The sequence below is a fragment of the Puma concolor genome, chromosome F2, assembly GCF_028749965.1.
Source record: "Puma concolor isolate L17-30 chromosome F2, mPumCon1.1.hap2, whole genome shotgun sequence".
Lineage (NCBI taxonomy): Eukaryota > Metazoa > Chordata > Mammalia > Carnivora > Felidae > Puma > Puma concolor.
The window spans coordinates 81,932,167-81,949,602 of record NC_141684.1 but is presented as its reverse complement, the minus strand read 5'-3'; the positions used below and the strand labels follow the sequence as shown (position 1 = coordinate 81,949,602).

At 37.4% G+C, this 17,436-nt stretch overlaps 1 long non-coding RNA gene across 1 annotated transcript; it reads left to right on the top strand.

The window, feature by feature from the left end:
• Positions 1-1,569: 1,569 nt before the first annotated feature.
• On the top strand, positions 1,570-8,286 carry LOC147572140 (uncharacterized). Its single transcript, XR_015246861.1, has 3 exons — positions 1,570-1,759; positions 1,944-2,150; positions 7,761-8,286. It is a non-coding gene; the product is annotated as an uncharacterized LOC147572140 (long non-coding RNA).
• Positions 8,287-17,436: the final 9,150 nt, after the last annotated feature.

Here is a 17,436-nt window from a genome sequence, read left to right as displayed (position 1 = left end):
ACTTTTCTGCCTGTATTTGGGCCACGCCAAATGTATCTGTACACGGTGTACCGCCAGAAAAAAAATCATCTCTCTTCTAGAGCTTTGGGGGTGCGGTTGGGGGCGTGTAGAAGACGCTCTGACATAGTCGTTTAGGAGTTCAAGCTTCAAGACAGGGTAGGGGAAAAACGCACTCATTCGCATGGACACTAGGGTGCACAGAAAGATTTTCTAACTAAACGAACAGTGGATACCACCATTTTATATTATGGTCTTCATAGGCATCCTTAAATAAGGCCAAATTATTAACATTCTTAGTGTTTGCAATTACTAAAGTAGCTGAAAACTGGTTACTTTGTCTTCATAGCGCCTTGCCTGGACCATCTAAGGAAGTCATCAATATCTTTTTCTTTGCTTACCTGGTAGGAAAACCTCATTTTTGTAGCAATTGATGCCATAATTTCTAACTGATCTCTCTTTGAAAATACGTATTTTTAAAACAGAATATATTCTAGTCTCTTTTTTAAAATGTTTATTTATTTATCGTTCAGAGAATTCAGAAAGAGAGAGTGTGTGTGCACACAAGCAGGGCAGGGGCAGATAGGGAGGGAGAGAAAGAATCCCAAACAGGCACTGTGCTGTCTGTGCAGAACCCGACACAGGGCTCGAACCCGTGAACCATGAGACTATGACCTGAGCCGGAAACCAAGAGTTACTCACTAAACCCACTGAGCCCCCCCAGGCGCCCCTATTCTAATCTTTTTTTTAAAGTTATTTTTAAATTCTTTATTTCAATGTACTCCTTAAGCACATGTACATAACATTTTTAATTAGGAAAAAGGCACAAATGCCAAGTGTGGACTTTTGCTTTAAAAAATGGTATTTTAATGTGTCTTTTTTTTTTTTCTTTTTTGCTTAATCCTTTAGTGCAATTTTTTCCTTGTGATAATAATGTGTTTAACTGTCTTAGGATTCCATAACATGTAAGAAATGCCATGCATTTATAGCAATTTTAATAACAAGGGTACCTCAAATTTAGATATTATCTTCTACGGGTACACTGCATAGACTCAATAAGACAACCTTTAAAGATTATTTTTATAATCCTATTTTCAAAAAAGCAAATGAAACTCAAAGCAACTTGTCTGAGCTTTTGTAGCTTGAAAGTTACAAGCCAAAGGTTGATCTCAGCCTTTCCTTTAATGGGCATTTCCACCTCACCCTTTATCATTTTGCAGTGCGTTAACATTCTTTGTCTACTTTCTTTCTTACAAAGTCCCTTAGGAGATAAGAGGTACATTGGCTAATGAAGAAATTAAAGTTCAGGAAGGTTCAGCGATTTCCACATGTGAAAAATGTTAGAGAGGAATTTAAAAACCAGGTATCTTGCCTAGTTCAGAGATGGAACCAGCATGCCACTGACATGATTATTTGATCACCTGTTATGCCTTTGACTAAGCAGAACGATCAATGTGGTACCAGCACACAGTCAACTCCTGAAAAGTCTGAATTAGAATGTGCCATGAATCCTCTCTTTACATCATAATTAGCATCTTCAGAACCAATGACTTGTTCCTAGAACACCATTTTGACCTAAAATGCCGTGAACTGTAGAGCAAGGTCACTAAAATGGTGACACAGGTTGTTCCTTACTTCACTCCCTCTCACAAGAGGAATAACTGTCACCTATTTATGAGCAAGACATCACTGACAGAATCCTAGCATCATTGGGTGAGGATGATGGAGCCCCTGCACCTCAGAGCCCAAATAGACTGGAAGGGTAAGAAACGGCTACATGCTGACTGCCTTGCGTCTCCCCCAAGATAGTCCACAACCACACAGAGCGTTCTTCCCTGAGCCTCTGTGTCCTCCAGGTGAAAAGATTGCCCATAAGGGACAATTAGCCCCCTCCTCCAACAATGGGGTCAATTTGTAGGAGCACCTATTCTGATCTCACCCCACAGGGATGGCAGGAAAACCACTAGGGCTCAACCACTGAGTATCTGCCTGTGATAAAGGTAAGAGACTTGCAACAACCGACAACCAACAAACACATGGATCTTGGTGAGCTGAGTTCCCATCTGCAGAGCCTAAGGAGTCATCCCAGCCAGAGGCTTGGCTTATCTACAGAACCAAGTTGAGGACGCATTCTGACCAGGGAACTTGGTGAGGTACAGATCTTCCTAATCCTCAGACAAGGAGGTTTGCCAGCTCCAGAGCCCCATTTCCCATGCTCAAGCAAGGAATGGAGTCATGGCCCTACCTGCTAGGGAGAGTGTCTTCCAGCCCCATCTGATCAGGAGGAATGAAGACAACCTCTGGAAGCGGAGTGACCCAGCAGCCCTAGAGCCCAGAGGCTGATGGGCAAAGGTGATCACTCATAGAGCAAAACCTTGGCATGGAGGCGTCCTGTGCTCTGCACAGGTATAGAGATTAATTCATAGGCAAGGCTAAGGGTGGTCATCAGGCCTTTCCAAGAGGAGAGCCTGTTTGGGAAATTGAAAGTAACCTGGAGTGGCCCCTGTCCTTCCTTTTCAAGCAAGGGAGTCTAGACATAGCCCCACCCATTGTGGAGATGTTTTCCAGTTCTATCTGACCAGAAAGGCTAGTAGAACTCCTAGAATCAGTACAGCCCAACAATGCACAATTCTAGAGAAAGGCAGACAGAACCAATAATCTGCAAAACAAATCCAGTGGCCCCATTTGGCTATGAAACTTGGGGTGCATGTTGGCTTAAAACAACAAAGAGGTTTACTGATGTTAGAGCTGTTTCCCTTGCTGCTGCCAAGAAGGAAATCTAATTCATAGCCTCATTCATTGCTGAGTATAGCCCTCAGCCCAAGGCCAAGGAACATAACCAGAGCACACAGCCAATTCAACAGCCCTACAGACAGTGGCACTTGAACAGTGATCACAGCCCTTGGCTTCCCCATTACAGAACAAGTCTTGTGGCCTCACCTGACCAGGGAATTCAGTGAATACTCTGGCCTGATTCAGGTACCCAAACAAAGAGCTATGCAGGGCATGGATCCTGTCTTGCTGCCCTGCTAAGGCAGGGAAGCTAATTCATACCCCTGTCTGTTACTAATATGTTACACAGTCTCAACCACATAGTAAGCCTGGCCAGAGAAACCAGGCAGCCACAGAGCCCATCCCACAGCCTTACTTGGTTAGAGAACCAAGACAGCATTTCTATACAACTGTTCTCAGCAGAGGCACATCCTCCCCCCCAGCCCGTGCCCATTCTCAGAGCTCAAACGTTCGTCTTGCCCCAAAATAGACCATACTAGCAAGTCTTACCTGCCCAAGGACATTACCATCAGACACACCCAGAAACCCAAACTGAGTTGAGTGTTTGGGTGAAGAATGGTCTCTGCCAGAACAAATCTATAAAGTCTGGAAGAGGAGCACACTTACTCAAATATGCAGACATCAACATAAGAAATCAAGGGTCATGAATCATCAGGTAAATATGGCACAATTGAAGAAAACTAATAAAGCTTCAATAACCGACCCTAAGAAATTGAGATCTATGAACTGTCAGACAAAGAATTCAGGGATAAGCCCCTTAACAAAGTTTAGTGAGCTACAAGAAAGCACATTTTCCCCAAGCAAAATTAGGTAAATGATTCATGAACAAAACAAGAAGTTTGACAAAGAAATAGCAACTATCCAAACAAAAAACAAAAATCCATAAATCTAGAATTAAAAAAATACATTATTGAAATGAATAACTGAATATAGTTCCAAAAGTAGATTTGACCGTTTGGAAGAAAGAATCAGTGACCCGGATCAGAGGGCATTGGAAATTACCACATCAGAGGAGTAAAGAGAAACAAAGAAAGAAAAGAGTGAAGAATGCCTATAGGAATTATGAGACATAGTAAAAAAAATGCATTATGTGAATTTCAAAAAGAGTAGGAAAAAAGAAAGTGACCAAAGTACATTTAAAGCCATAACAGCTGAAAATATCTTAAGCCTGGATAGAGAAATGTGTATCCAGGTCCACGAGACCTAAAAGGCCCTAAATAGGTTGAAATGAATAGAGCAACACCAAGACACAATACACTTAAATTGCCAAAAGTCACAGACAAAGAATTGTAAGGAGCAGCAAGAGAAAAAAAGAGAAGTTACATAAAAGGGAACCTACATAAGAACACTGGCAGTTTTCTCAACAGAAAATTTTCAGGTTAGAATGGAATGAAATGACATATTCAAAATATTGAAAGAAAATAGCTGTCAATCAAAAAACTTATACACAGTGAAACTGCCCTTTCAGAAATGAAGGAGGGAGATCTCAAACTGAAGTTGAGGGAGTTTATTGGTACCAGACCAATAAGAAATGCTAAAGAAGTTCTTTAAATAGAAGTGGAAGAATGCTAATTAACATTATAAAACCCTAGAAAGGAATATAAATCTCACTGGGTAATGATAAGTATATGGTCATAGTTAGATCTTCAATATAATGGTGCATAATTCACTTAAAAATCTAGTTGAAAGATTTTTTAAAAAGAATGTAACAAAAATAACCCTAGCTGCAATAATCTATTAATTATAGAATGTATAAAAAAAGCAAACATGTAATACTAATAACTACAATGTGAGGAAGAGAAGAAGTAAAAGTCTAAAGGTTATGCATTCATTGAAGTTACATAGTTATTAGTATGAAATAAGATGGTATAAGTTCAAGATATTTTATGTAGGTCTTATGGTAACATCACAACGGAAAATCCTGTAGCAATTACACAAACAGACATAATAAAGAACTTGAAGTCTACTGATATCAAAGACATCAAAACACTAAAAATGACAGCAGGTTAAAAAGCGAAAAACATGGGGCGCCTGGGTGGCGCAGTCGGTTGAGCGTCCGACTTCAGCCAGGTCACGATCTCGCGGTCCGTGAGTTCGAGCCCCGCGTCAGGCTCTGGGCTGATGGCTCGGAGCCTGGAGCCTGTTTCCGATTCTGTGTCTCCCTCTCTCTCTGCCCCTCCCCCGTTCATGCTCTGTCTCTCTCTGTCCCAAAAATAAAATAAAAAAACGTTGAAAAAAAAATTAAAAAAAAAAAAAGTGAAGAACAATGAATCTACAAAACAACCAGGAAACAACAAAATGACAATAGTAAGTCCTTACCTATCAATAATTACTTTAGACATAAATGGATTAAATTAGCTAATTAAAAGACATAAAATGGTTAAGTGGATAAAAAGAATCCAATAATATTCTGTCCATAAGAGACTCACTTTAGCCTTAAAGATACACGTAGACAGAGAGTAAAGAAATGGAAAAAGACATTTCAAGAAAATGGTAACCGAAAGGGGAAAAAATGCAGGGATAACTATACTTATACCAGACAAAATACTTTCAACTAAAAATGGTAAAAAAGAGACAAAGAACGCTACTATATAAATGGTAAAGTTTCCAATGTGTCAAAAAGACAATAATTATAAATATTTGTGAGCCAAAATCAGGCACCTAAACATATAAAGCAAAAATTAGCAGAGATATAAGCAGAAATAAACAGTAATACAGTTAACAGCTGGAGACTTAATATTCCACTCTTAACAATGGATCACCCAGGCAGAGAATCAATAAGGAAACAAGATTTGAACACTATAGACCAAATGGACTCTAACAAACATATACAAAGAATTCCATCCAAAAGCAGAGTACACATATGACTCAAGGGTGCATGCAACATTTTCTAGGCTAGACCATATTTTGGCCACAAAACAAGTCTTAGCAAATTTAAGATTGAAATCATACTAAGTATCTTCTCTAACCACAGTGGCATGAAACTAGAAATCAGTTTGAGAAAAAGTGGAAAAAAATACTAGCAAACCAAATTCAGCAGCACATTAAAAGGATCATTCACTATGAAATAGGGTTTATCCCTGGGGTAAATACAACAATTACAACCACATGTGGAACTAATTAATAGAGAACCAGAATGATTGAAACAACAATGACAGAAATGAAGGGAGAAATAGAAAATTAAACAATCATATTTGGAGACTTCAGTATCTCACTTTTAATAATGAACAGAATGACAAGGAAAATGATCAGCAAGGAAATAGACTATTGAATAACACTATAAACCAAGTAAACGTAAAAGACATATAAAGGACACAGTACCCAACAATCCCAGAATACACAGTGTTCTCAAGGGCACATGGAACACTTTCCAGGATATACCACCTTCTGGGCTGTAAAATAAACCTCAATAAGTTGAAAACAATAGAAATAAAACCAGATATGTTATCTGACTGCAATGGAATGAAATTAAAAATCAAAAACAGAAAGAAGTTGGAAACTTATGAATATGTAAGCAATTAAAAGTGTACTTCAGGGGCACCTGGGTGGTTCAGTCAGTTAAGCATCTTACTTCGGCTCAGGTGATGATCTCACGGTTTGTGAGTTCGAGCCTCACATCAGGCTCTTTGCTGACAGCGCAGAGCCCAGAACCTGCTTTGGATTCTGTATCCCTTTCTCTCTGCCCTTCTCCCACTTGTACACTCTCTCTCTCTCAAAAATAAATAACCAGTACAAAAAAAAAATTTAAAGTGCACTTCATATATAAAAATGAATAGGTCAAATAAGAAATCAAAGGAAAATGAGAAAATACTTTTGAGATTAATGAAAATGAAGACACAACATATCAAAACATACAAAAACTTCTGGGATGCTGCTAAAGCAGTGCTTAGAGGGAAATTTATACCTTAGTGCTTACATAAAGAAAGAATAAATATCTTACATCAATAACCTAACCTTTTACCTTAGGATCCTGGAGAAAGAAAACAAAAGTCACCTAAAGAAAAGAAATAAAATTTATTAGAGTGGACATTGAATAGAGAATAGAAAAATAAACAAAAGCTGACTCTGACAAGAGCAGAAAAACTCACAAAACTTTAGCTTGATTGGCCTTATATTGTGGCTAACTTTAAAGAAATGAAGAGCATTATGAAAAAAAATGTTATGGATAATTGTATGGCTCCAGAAGATATAAATGATCTGAATTGATTATTGTCCAAAAACAACTAAGGAGATTGAGTTAGTAACCATTAAAGGAAAGCTCATATCCAGACAGCTTCCCCATCAATTAAGGAAGAAGTAACACCAAATTGTAAACTCTCCTGTGAATAGAAGCAGAGAGAACACTTTCAATCTCATTCTGAGGCCAGCACTACCCTAATATCAAAAACTAGGCAAAGACTTCAAAGGATGCCATAGAGAAGTATCTTTTATGAATATGGATTCCAAAACCCACAATAAAATACTATTAAACTGAATCTAGAAACATAAAAAGAATTATACATAATGGCCAAGTGGGATTTATCTCAGAAATACAAAATTGGTGTAGAAAAGGCATTCGACAAAACCGTGTGCCCTTTTTGACAAAAACACTCAACAAACTGGAATACAGGCACACCTCGTTTATTGGACTCTGTCCAATACTTTGCAAATACTGTGGTTTTTAACAAATTGAAGGTTTATTGGACTCTGTCCAATACTTTGCAAATACTGTGGTTTTTAACAAATTGAAGGTTTGTGGCACTACTGCATCGAGAAAATCTATTGACACCATTTCCCAAAAGCATTTGCTCACTTTGTGTCTCTGTGTCACATTTTGGTAATTCCCACAACATTTCAAACGTTTTCATTATTACACTTGTGATGGTGAGCAGTTGTCTTTGATGTTATGGTGACTGGGTTAGGGTGCCACAAACCAGTCCATATAATACAGCAAACTTAACGGGTAAATATTTAATGTGTTCTGAATGCAGAGATGGAGGAAACAGCCAGAGGACTAGAAGTGGAGCCTGAAGATGTGTCTGAGTGGCTGCAATCTCATGATCAAACTTTTACGGATGAGGAGTTGTTTCTTAGGGATGCGCGAAGCAAGCGGTTCCTTGAGGTGGAATCTACTCCCAGTGAAGATGCTGTGAAGACTGATGAAATGACAACAAAGGATTTACAGTGTTACATGAACTTAGTTGATAAAGCAGCTGCAGGGTTTGAGAGGATTTGACCCCAGTTTTGAAAGGAGATGTACTGTGGGTAAAATGTGATGGAACAGTATTCCCTGCTACAGAGATATCATTTGTGAAAGGAAGAGCCAATTGATGAGGCAAATTTTGTTGGCTTATTTTAAGAAATCACAGCCACACCAGCCTTCAACAACCACCACCTTTATCAGTCAGCAGCTATCAACAGTGAGGCGACATCCTTCCCGAGAAAAAAAGATTATGAGTTGCTAAAGTTGAGGTGATAGTTAGCATTTTGTTTTAGCAATAAAGTACTTTTAAAATAGGGAATGTACATTGTTTTTTAAGACACAATACTATTGCATACCTAATAGATTATGGCATAGTGTAAACCTAACTTTTACGAGTACTGGGAAACCGAAAAAAATGATTTGACTCACTTTATTGCAATATCTACTTTACTGCAGTGCTCTGGAGCTGAACCCACAATATCTCCAAGGTATGCCTGTAGAAGGAAACACCTTCAACCTGATGAAGGGTATCTATGAAAATCCTAAGCTAGCTTCATGTATTTAATTGTGAAAGATAGGATGCTTTCCCTCTGAGTTCAGGAATAAGACAAAAATGTCCACTCTAATCACTTCTATTCAACATTTTACTGTAGTTTATTTCCAGAGTATTAGGTAAGAGAAAGAAAGAAAAAAAAATTATTTTCAAAAGGAAGAAGTAAATCTATCTCTGTTTGCAAATGATGTGACCTGTCATATAAAGTCCATGCAAAAATAATTAAAAGCATAAACAAGCCCTTCAAGTTTGCAGGATATAATATCAATATGAATAATCAAATGTTTTTCTACATACATGCAATATAAACAGTCTTAAAGCTTAATTAGTGTATAATTCCATGTACAGTAGCATTAAAAAGAAAAAAATACTTAGAAATAAATTTAACTAAGAGAATGAAAATGTATACACAGAGAACTATAAAACATTGCCGAATCATACTAGAGATCAAATTAAATGGAAAAAAATCTCACGGAACAGAAAATTTATCATAAGATGGCAATATTCCCCAAATTAAGATACAGATTCAGTGCAATACTATTGAAACTCCAGTTGACTTCTTTGTATAAACTGAAAGCCGATTATAAAATTTCATAAGGAATTTTAAGGGGTACAAAATAGCCAAATCAATCTTGAATAAAAAGAATAAAGTAGGACAATGTGGAATCCCCAATTTCAGATTTTACTATAAAATGACAGTAATCAAGACAGTGTGGTATTGGTACAAATATAGACATATAATCAATGGAATAGAGTTAAGATTCTAGAAATAAAACCATGTGTTCAATTGATTTTTTACAAGGCTACCAAGACCATTCTATGGGGAATGAGAAGTCTTTCAGCAATGGTGCTGAGACAAATAGATATAAACACAATATGCAAAAGTACCTGAAAGTGGATCCTACACTAAAACTAAAAATTCTTAGGAAAAAACAAACATCGGATTAATATTCCTGATCTCAGATTTGTCAAAATATTCTTAAATATGACAGCAAGAACAGAAACCACAACCATGAAAATAGATACATTGGGTTACATCAAAATTAAACAGTTTTGTACTTCAAAGGGCACCACTAGTAAAGTAAGAAGGCTCACGGCCAAATGTGAGAGAATGTTTGCAAATCATATATCTGAAAAGGGGCTTGAGTGTAGAATGCAAATAACCCTTACAACTCCATAATAAGAGAAAACAATTTTAAGGATCTGAAGAGACCTTTATGTGAGGAAGATATACAAATGGACAATATTCACATGAAAAGATCCTTGATATCTTTAATCTTCAGGGAAACGCAGATCAAAGATATTACTTCACTTGAACTAGGATAGCTAGAATTAAAAAGTCAAATAATAACAGCTATTGGCAAGGGTGTAGGAAAATTAGAACGCTCTTACACTGGTGGTGGGATTTTAAAATGATGCATCGTCTTTGGAAAACAGCCTGGAAATTTCTCAAATGGTGAAACATAGAGTTACCATATGGCCCAGAAATTCTAATCTCAAGTACATGCAAAAGAAATGAAAACAGGTGTTCACACCCAAAGATGCTTACACCAGGAGTATTCATAGTAGCCAAAAGGTAAAATCCAGTCAAATGTCCATCTACTGATGAGTAACTGATAAAACAAAATGATGTATTCAGAGAATGGACTATTACTCAGCCATGAAAAGGAATTTAGTACCAATATTGATGTAATTCTATATCACTGACAGTAATTTTATACAAAGTGAAAGAAGCCAGTCATAAAAGTTCACATGTGGGAAGTTCATTCCACTTAAATGGAATATCCAAGACAGAAAGTCTATGGAGACGCCAGGTAAATTAGTGAATGTTTAAGGCTGGAGAGGAAAAGAGAGATTGTGTGATGTGGGGGACATGATGGCAAGAGGATACAGGGCTTCTATTGAGGTGGTGAAATATTCTGAAATTGCCTGTGGTGCTGGCTGCAGAAGCCCGTGAATGTAGTAAAATCCATTGACTTGTACACTTTAAATGTGCTGATTATATGGTATGTAATTAACATTCTAATAAAGCTTACCTTTTTTAAAAACCATATTTATTTGGATGTAGGTGACACAATGTTATGTTAGTGTCAGGCGTGCAGCGTAGTGATCGAACTTCTCTACATGTTATGTATGCTTATCACAAGTATAGCTACCATGTGATGCCGCACGAGGCTCTTACAGTAGTATCGACTGTTTATTTATGCTGTCCTTTTCATCCCCATGACTTACTCCTTCCATAACTGGAAGCCTATATCTCCCTCTCCCCTTTTCTTATTTTGCCCATCCCCCCACCCCTTCCCCCTGGCAACTAACAGCTCATTCTCTGAATTTCTAGCTCTGATTCTGCTTTCCATTTGTTCGTTCATTTAAAACTTAACAGAATTTTTCAAAAGCATTATTAGAAAAGACATTCAGATGAAGAAGGGAGAATGCCTAATTAGGCGGCACAGGCGAGGTGCAGAGGAAAGACTGGGTAGGCAGAAGAAGACCTCTAAAGGTCTTGTATTTAGTGGTGATGAGTTCAGATTTTATTCTGAGAGAAGAGAATTCAATTAAGAAATTTTAAACAAGTGGGTGACTTGTTCAGCTGGCTCTTTTACTACAAATTGGTAGCGTGGTGACGACTGGTTTGGTAAGAGGCAAGATTGGAGGTAATAACTCCCAATAACTCAGGAGAGAAAGGAAGGCTTGAATTTAGGTGATGGGGATAGGGAAGAAAGGGTATAGGCTAAGGATATTTCAGACATCAAATGATCATGTCTGGAGAGTTCATGTCAGCGATGGGGAACAAGGGGATAATAGGACTCTGAGGACCTCCATGTGATAGAGCTGAATGGTGAGTCCCTTCCCGGAAAGTGTCCTTGCCCACCCCCTCAGACTCATGTGCATTCTCCTCTTGCCTTGATGGTTGCTGCTCTTCAAGAGAAGTCATCCTTCTGGCTGTGGCTCTTCTGTGACAGGAATTGAAGTTACTCAATAGCATCTGAGTAACTAGGTATATAGGAATGTCATAGGCAGGATATTGACTTCGTATCTAAAAGTCAGTAAGAAACAACACAGCATATTGACAACCTGAAATTGCTTCTCCTTAGCAAAGAAACGAGTTAGTGATTTTAATTACACAGGCTTATCAAGAGAATGTTTTCAGATAGCCATAAAGTAATCAGGAAGTGCATTTCTTTGTTTATTTTTAAAATCATTTTGAGGCAGTTTGCAGTATTTTAAAAATATATAACATTATTCAATAGTACACTTAAAAACATACTGAACTATAAATGTGTAAATTACATTTTCACAGATCATGTCAAATAGTAATTTACAAAAAGCTTCCAATTTGAGCACTGACATTATTATTACAGTTTTCCAGAAAAGGAAATTAAAATTTAGGGATACTAAGAGAATTCAACTACTGAGTAGTAAAGTCAGATCTGAACTTCATGTATTCTAGCACCAAACTACTGTCTGCCTACCCGTCCGGTGTATTTTTATTAACAAAATATTTGTTTTTAAAAATAAGGGACGGTACCACAGATAGAAGGTTGTGCTTATCTTTTAAAGTTATCTAAGAGTTGCTTTAAAAAGAAGCCTCGTAAATTACTTAATTTTGTTCTATTTAAAGAGATTTAAGAGCCTTTATAAATGCAGTCATGTTGTAGCTACATTTTACTTCCCTAGAAAAGCCATAATTAGGTCTATTATTGGCTCTACATGTTTCTCCTTGCCCATTTTCACTGTATAGACAGAAAATGGAGCTCTTGTAATGAAAAATAATTTTCTATGGAAATTAAACTCTACTGTGATTTCATACATATGAAGTCATGGAAAGCTCTCTTACCGATTGAAAAAGGTGTCCTAGAGTCACAGCCGCCATCCAGGGTGGGAGAATAGGCATTAATGTCTTTCTCTTTATCAGTAGTAATAATCAGCATTTTGAAGACAAAAAATAATTTACTATTTCTGTTAAGAAACCCTGATGAAGTTTTTATCTCAAGAGTGGGAATTGGGTTTTCACATCTGCACCTCGAAAATCAGTAACTCCAGTTTTTGCCAAAACACAAAGCATGATGGGCAAGTAGCAAAGGCCCGTGGTTTTCCAAGTTATGGATAGTATTGCAAGTGGAAGCAAATTAGGCCCAAAATATATTCTATTATGAAATAGCACCTCTCGGCCAGTGATAAGTGAACAAGAAACTAGGTAATTTTATCTAGGCTAATAAATGAGATGACTTGGAAAAGCTATGACTCTCATGTCCTTGTATCCAATCAGTGCCCCTTTCCTGGAGATTATTTTCCTAAGTTTCTGGAAACTCTTTGTTGCTGTTGTTGTTGCTGCTGTTATTGTTGTTGTTGGATTCTGCATGACATCAGTCTTTCTGCACTCTGACCTATTCTTTATAGTATATTCTTTATTTTTCCTAACACTTAAAGAGTCTCCCTCACACTCTCTTCAACACAGAAGGTGACAAATATCTATCTCTGTGACCTTGAGAAGCACATTTAATTGCTCAGGTCTCAGTTTCCTCATCTTTAAAATCGGGGAGAGAATTCAGAGAGATCAAACAATGTAGTATAGTCAAGAAACGGAATTTTGCCCAATAACTTTCTAGATATTTTACATTTTGATGCATACCTCTCAAAATCATTGAGATCAAAACAGACTTTAGTGAATTTATTTTCAAAGAAGATGCAATGTTAAATCTCTGACCTATATCAAATATGGGGGCGTTCTCTTTTGATCTGGTTTCTCTCTAATATAGGGCAGCAGCTTTTCCTGAGTTCACCATTACCTCAAATACCAGTGGTACCAACAGAGCTCCAACTGCAAACTGCTAATATGGAAAATCTTTCCACCTTTCTTTCTCCTTAGGCCACTTCAGTATTTTGACCCAGAAGACTAGCCAGTATAGATATTCCATTTCAAATAGTCTGTTAATATGCAAAAATTACAAACGTTTGCCTGTGGTACAGTAAGAAATACTGGGATATCACAGTAATATGCATGAGTAGCTGGTGCCCCCAGATGAGTTACTGTGTCACAAAGAGGAAGGCACAGACATAAGCATTCTCGATGTACACATTTCCAATGAGCTAACGGTTCACATAATGTGCATCTTCGCTTGCAGAGTAAAGTGACTCCAATTGAAAATAAGCTGATCATTGGATCTTTACCTTTGAAATAATGCATTTGCACAACTCCCCAAGGTAGAAGTACATAAACCCAGTGCTTACTTTTCCATCCCAACTACTTCTAATTGCACTCGTTTGCTGATGAAAGGTAGGAGGCATCAGTGAAACTTGGGCACGCAAATAGAGTTTTGCTACTTTGTGATTGTTGAATCTACCAGTTTTTCAAGTTGTGTTTAGCAACTGCAGACTGATCTCCTGATGGTTTCACACAGGTAAAGCAACTCAGCTGAATCCTTTCTGTCCCCAAACAGCAGCATCAACACTCTGGTGCTTATTTAGCCCCAAATGGGATTTATGCAAATCTCTCATCAGTATAGAAATCTGATGATTTTAGGGTGTCAGTATTTCTAACACTGTGTGGTGTCTGTTATCCTGGTTGATGGAAAAATAACTGCCTAACCATGCATGCTTTCTTTCAAGGTTGATTTTTTCCTAAGTAACCATGAAGTGTATCATATTGCAATATAGCCTATTCTTAAGGGCATTATTAAAGTAACCTTCTTCTAAATCACTGAGGGTACCCTGCCTTCAAACCTTCTAGATAGTGAATATTATACCAAATCATTACTTTAGGACGGTGATCTTTTAACAGTGAGAGGAGAACAGAGTGTCCTAAGGCCATCAGGGAGGTCTTGGTCAAACTCACTCCAGTTGGATACAAATGACATTGTTGGGCTGTATTAAAGGATAAACTGAGACAGATTACAATTTTAAGAGTTTATTTGAGCAAAGATCAATTAGAACTAAGCAATGAATAAGTGGTTAGGAGGGCTCCACCAATAGGAGGCAAAGAAAAGATTTATAGAAAGAAAGCGTGGAAGCAAAGAAAAGAAATTATTTGATTGGTTATATAGGTTCGAGCCTCATTGGCTGTTTCTGAGTGGTTGTCTTTAGTGCTTTGATTTTCTAACCTTGAGACATTTAAAGGCTTAGATTTTGGTTTGCTTAAGTGAGCCGCCTGGGCATTAGAGCAACTCCAGTCTCATGGCCTCCTTGTTTAATTAATTTAACAGTAGGAATATCTCCCTTAGTCCCCAAGTGGTTGTAACACACAGTGAGATTGACTTACAAAGACTAAGAGAGGATTGAAACTTCCTCAAACTGTAAATTTCTGGAGTTTTCGCATTTTTTTTCTCGAATATGTATTATATTTCACAATAAAAAGTTGGGAAAAAATAATACATTCTAGTCATCACTTCTGCAGTTGACTCCAACCATCCTGCCTGACACCCCTTTTCTCCTTAACTTTCTTTTTTCCTCTGGGCTCTATTTCTTTCTCTCTTTCTTCCCTTACGTGTTCTCTATTTCCTTCTTCCTTTCTTTTTCCTTCCCACTCTTCCTCTCCTTTCCTTTCCTCTCTTTGATTTCCTACCTTTTCTTTTCTTTTTTTTTTTTAATTTTTTTTTCAACCTTTATTTATTTTTGGGACAGAGAGAGACAGAGCATGAACGGGGGAGGGGCAGAGAGAGAGGGAGACACAGAATCGGAAACAGGCTCCAGGCTCCGAGCCATCAGCCCAGAGCCCGACGCGGGGCTCGAACTCACGGACCGCGAGATCGTGACCTGGCTGAAGTCGGACGCTTAACCGACTGCGCCACCCAGGTGCCCCTGATTTCCTACCTTTTCTATTTGACATGTGGTTTGCACCACAGTATAGACATTTAATAAGAGGTGGAGAAATAAAAACAAACAAGACATGCTGTTAGATCCATGACTCTCATTGTCCACAAAAGCATTTCTCATATATATATATATATTTAATTTCCTGAAGGCATTTAGGGAATTTTTTTTATTTTACTTTTTATTTTATTTTATTTTATTATTTTTTGTAGAGGTTGTCTGCACTAAAACCAAACACTAAAAGACACGTGAATTAGGGGCATACTCTGTCATATATCCCTTTTTAGTTATTTATAATTTTTAGTTATTTATAATTCTCATGAACATGTTCAAGTCTTTGAAAAGCCTGCACTAAAATATTCCAGAGTATTAGAAACATTTGAACTTGAAGCTTTTCTCCCCCTAAATAATTCTTAGGAATATTCCGAAGAAATAATTTTTGGAAATGTCACTCGTATTTCAGTCTCCCGGACAACAATAGAACAAGGAGATATCCATTCTGGCCCTCAACACATCATTCAAGAAAGGGAACACCTTACAGCACAAGGGGTACAACACAAGTAGTTCCTGAATTTTCGAGAAGTTTGACATTTCTTTTTCAAATCAAGCTGAAACTCTGCTTCCTGAAATGTTTAGGTATTTCCTCTCTATTTTTTGTCTATTTATCCTAAATCTATATAATCTCTTTCCTACGTGGAGATTACTGAGGCATAAAAAAGCTCTTCCATTCTCATTTCACTGAATGAACTCCCCTTTTAGCAAAGCATTACTGATTCTTCATCTCTCCTATAGGTGGCATAGTTTACAATTTTCCTCACCACATTTTGTCACTCTTGTGTGTGAAAATATTGTTTTTATAAATATATATTTCCCCTATTTGTAACTATTTTCACCTAATCTATCAATTCAATTAAAGAAATGTTTATCGAGTGCCTTCTAGATAAAAGGTGTTCTGCTAAATTAATGGGCATTGTTGCCATTAGGAAGCTCACACACATAAGTACAGGATGACATATGAGTACACAATTTATAGTCAAGTGTGTCTCAGAGATGAGCTCAGCATTTAGTCTGCATTCTTACCTCCTCTAGTGTGTTTACAAAGGGCAAAAAGGTACACCCCACATATTTTTGCCACAAGAGTTTTACATGAAAATTAGATTCAATGATTAGATTAATTACTTTAGATTCAAAAGGTAAAAATGAAAAGAAACTCTGATTCTTCCTTCATTTGCTGTTTGTAGCTATAGAACAGGATTTTGTAGACACATTTTCTGTATATTTTTTGTCTTCCTATTCTTTTCCTTTTTCTGCCACAATATTCTGGAATGGAGTTTCTCATTGCTGGCTGTCAGGAAGGAAATAGCTGTACTCAGGTTTTCAGTGCTGGTGAGCAGTTTCACGAGTGGTAGAGAGGAGCACGGGTTTACAATATGAAGAGGCTGCCTGATTCTGGTTTCTCATCCTTGGAGTTCAGTTATAGTGTGGTGTTCTTGATCTCAATGGCTCCAACAGTGACCTTGAGACTCCTTAACTTGACACCATTGCCATAGGTAGTAGTTCTTGTGATGAGTTAGATTTGGAAGACTTTCTGGTCCAGCCTAGAATCTGGTCATACATTTCTTCCAAAGATGTTATAAGCACAAAATATAACCTTATTTCTTGCTCAAAGTACCTAGGTTGAATTTTGTTTCTTATACACAGTTCGGATTAAAAAGGTATTTGCTACCAGAAACAGTTAATGCCCAATACTGTGAATGAGGGAAATGTGAGGCTTTCATTCAGCTAGCAATGAGATGAAAGCAATGAGGATTTATATGCTGTTGAATAATTAGATTCCGATGGTCCAAGATGCACAGTGGAAAATATAACTCAAATTGTCGGAATTTTTTTTTTTCCAGAATGAATCACCTAATGAAGATAAGAATTTAAGAAATCAATTTACTGCTAGAATAGAAATGGAATCTATCAATCTTAAGGTTGGCCTCAGCTTAACTCTAAGAATGATAGGCTCATGCATCAAGCAGCATAGTAGTGTGGAGCAAGATATGTAAAGGTGCAATATAATTAGCTTCCTGGACTCAAGGGTAAGCTAGCTAACGGG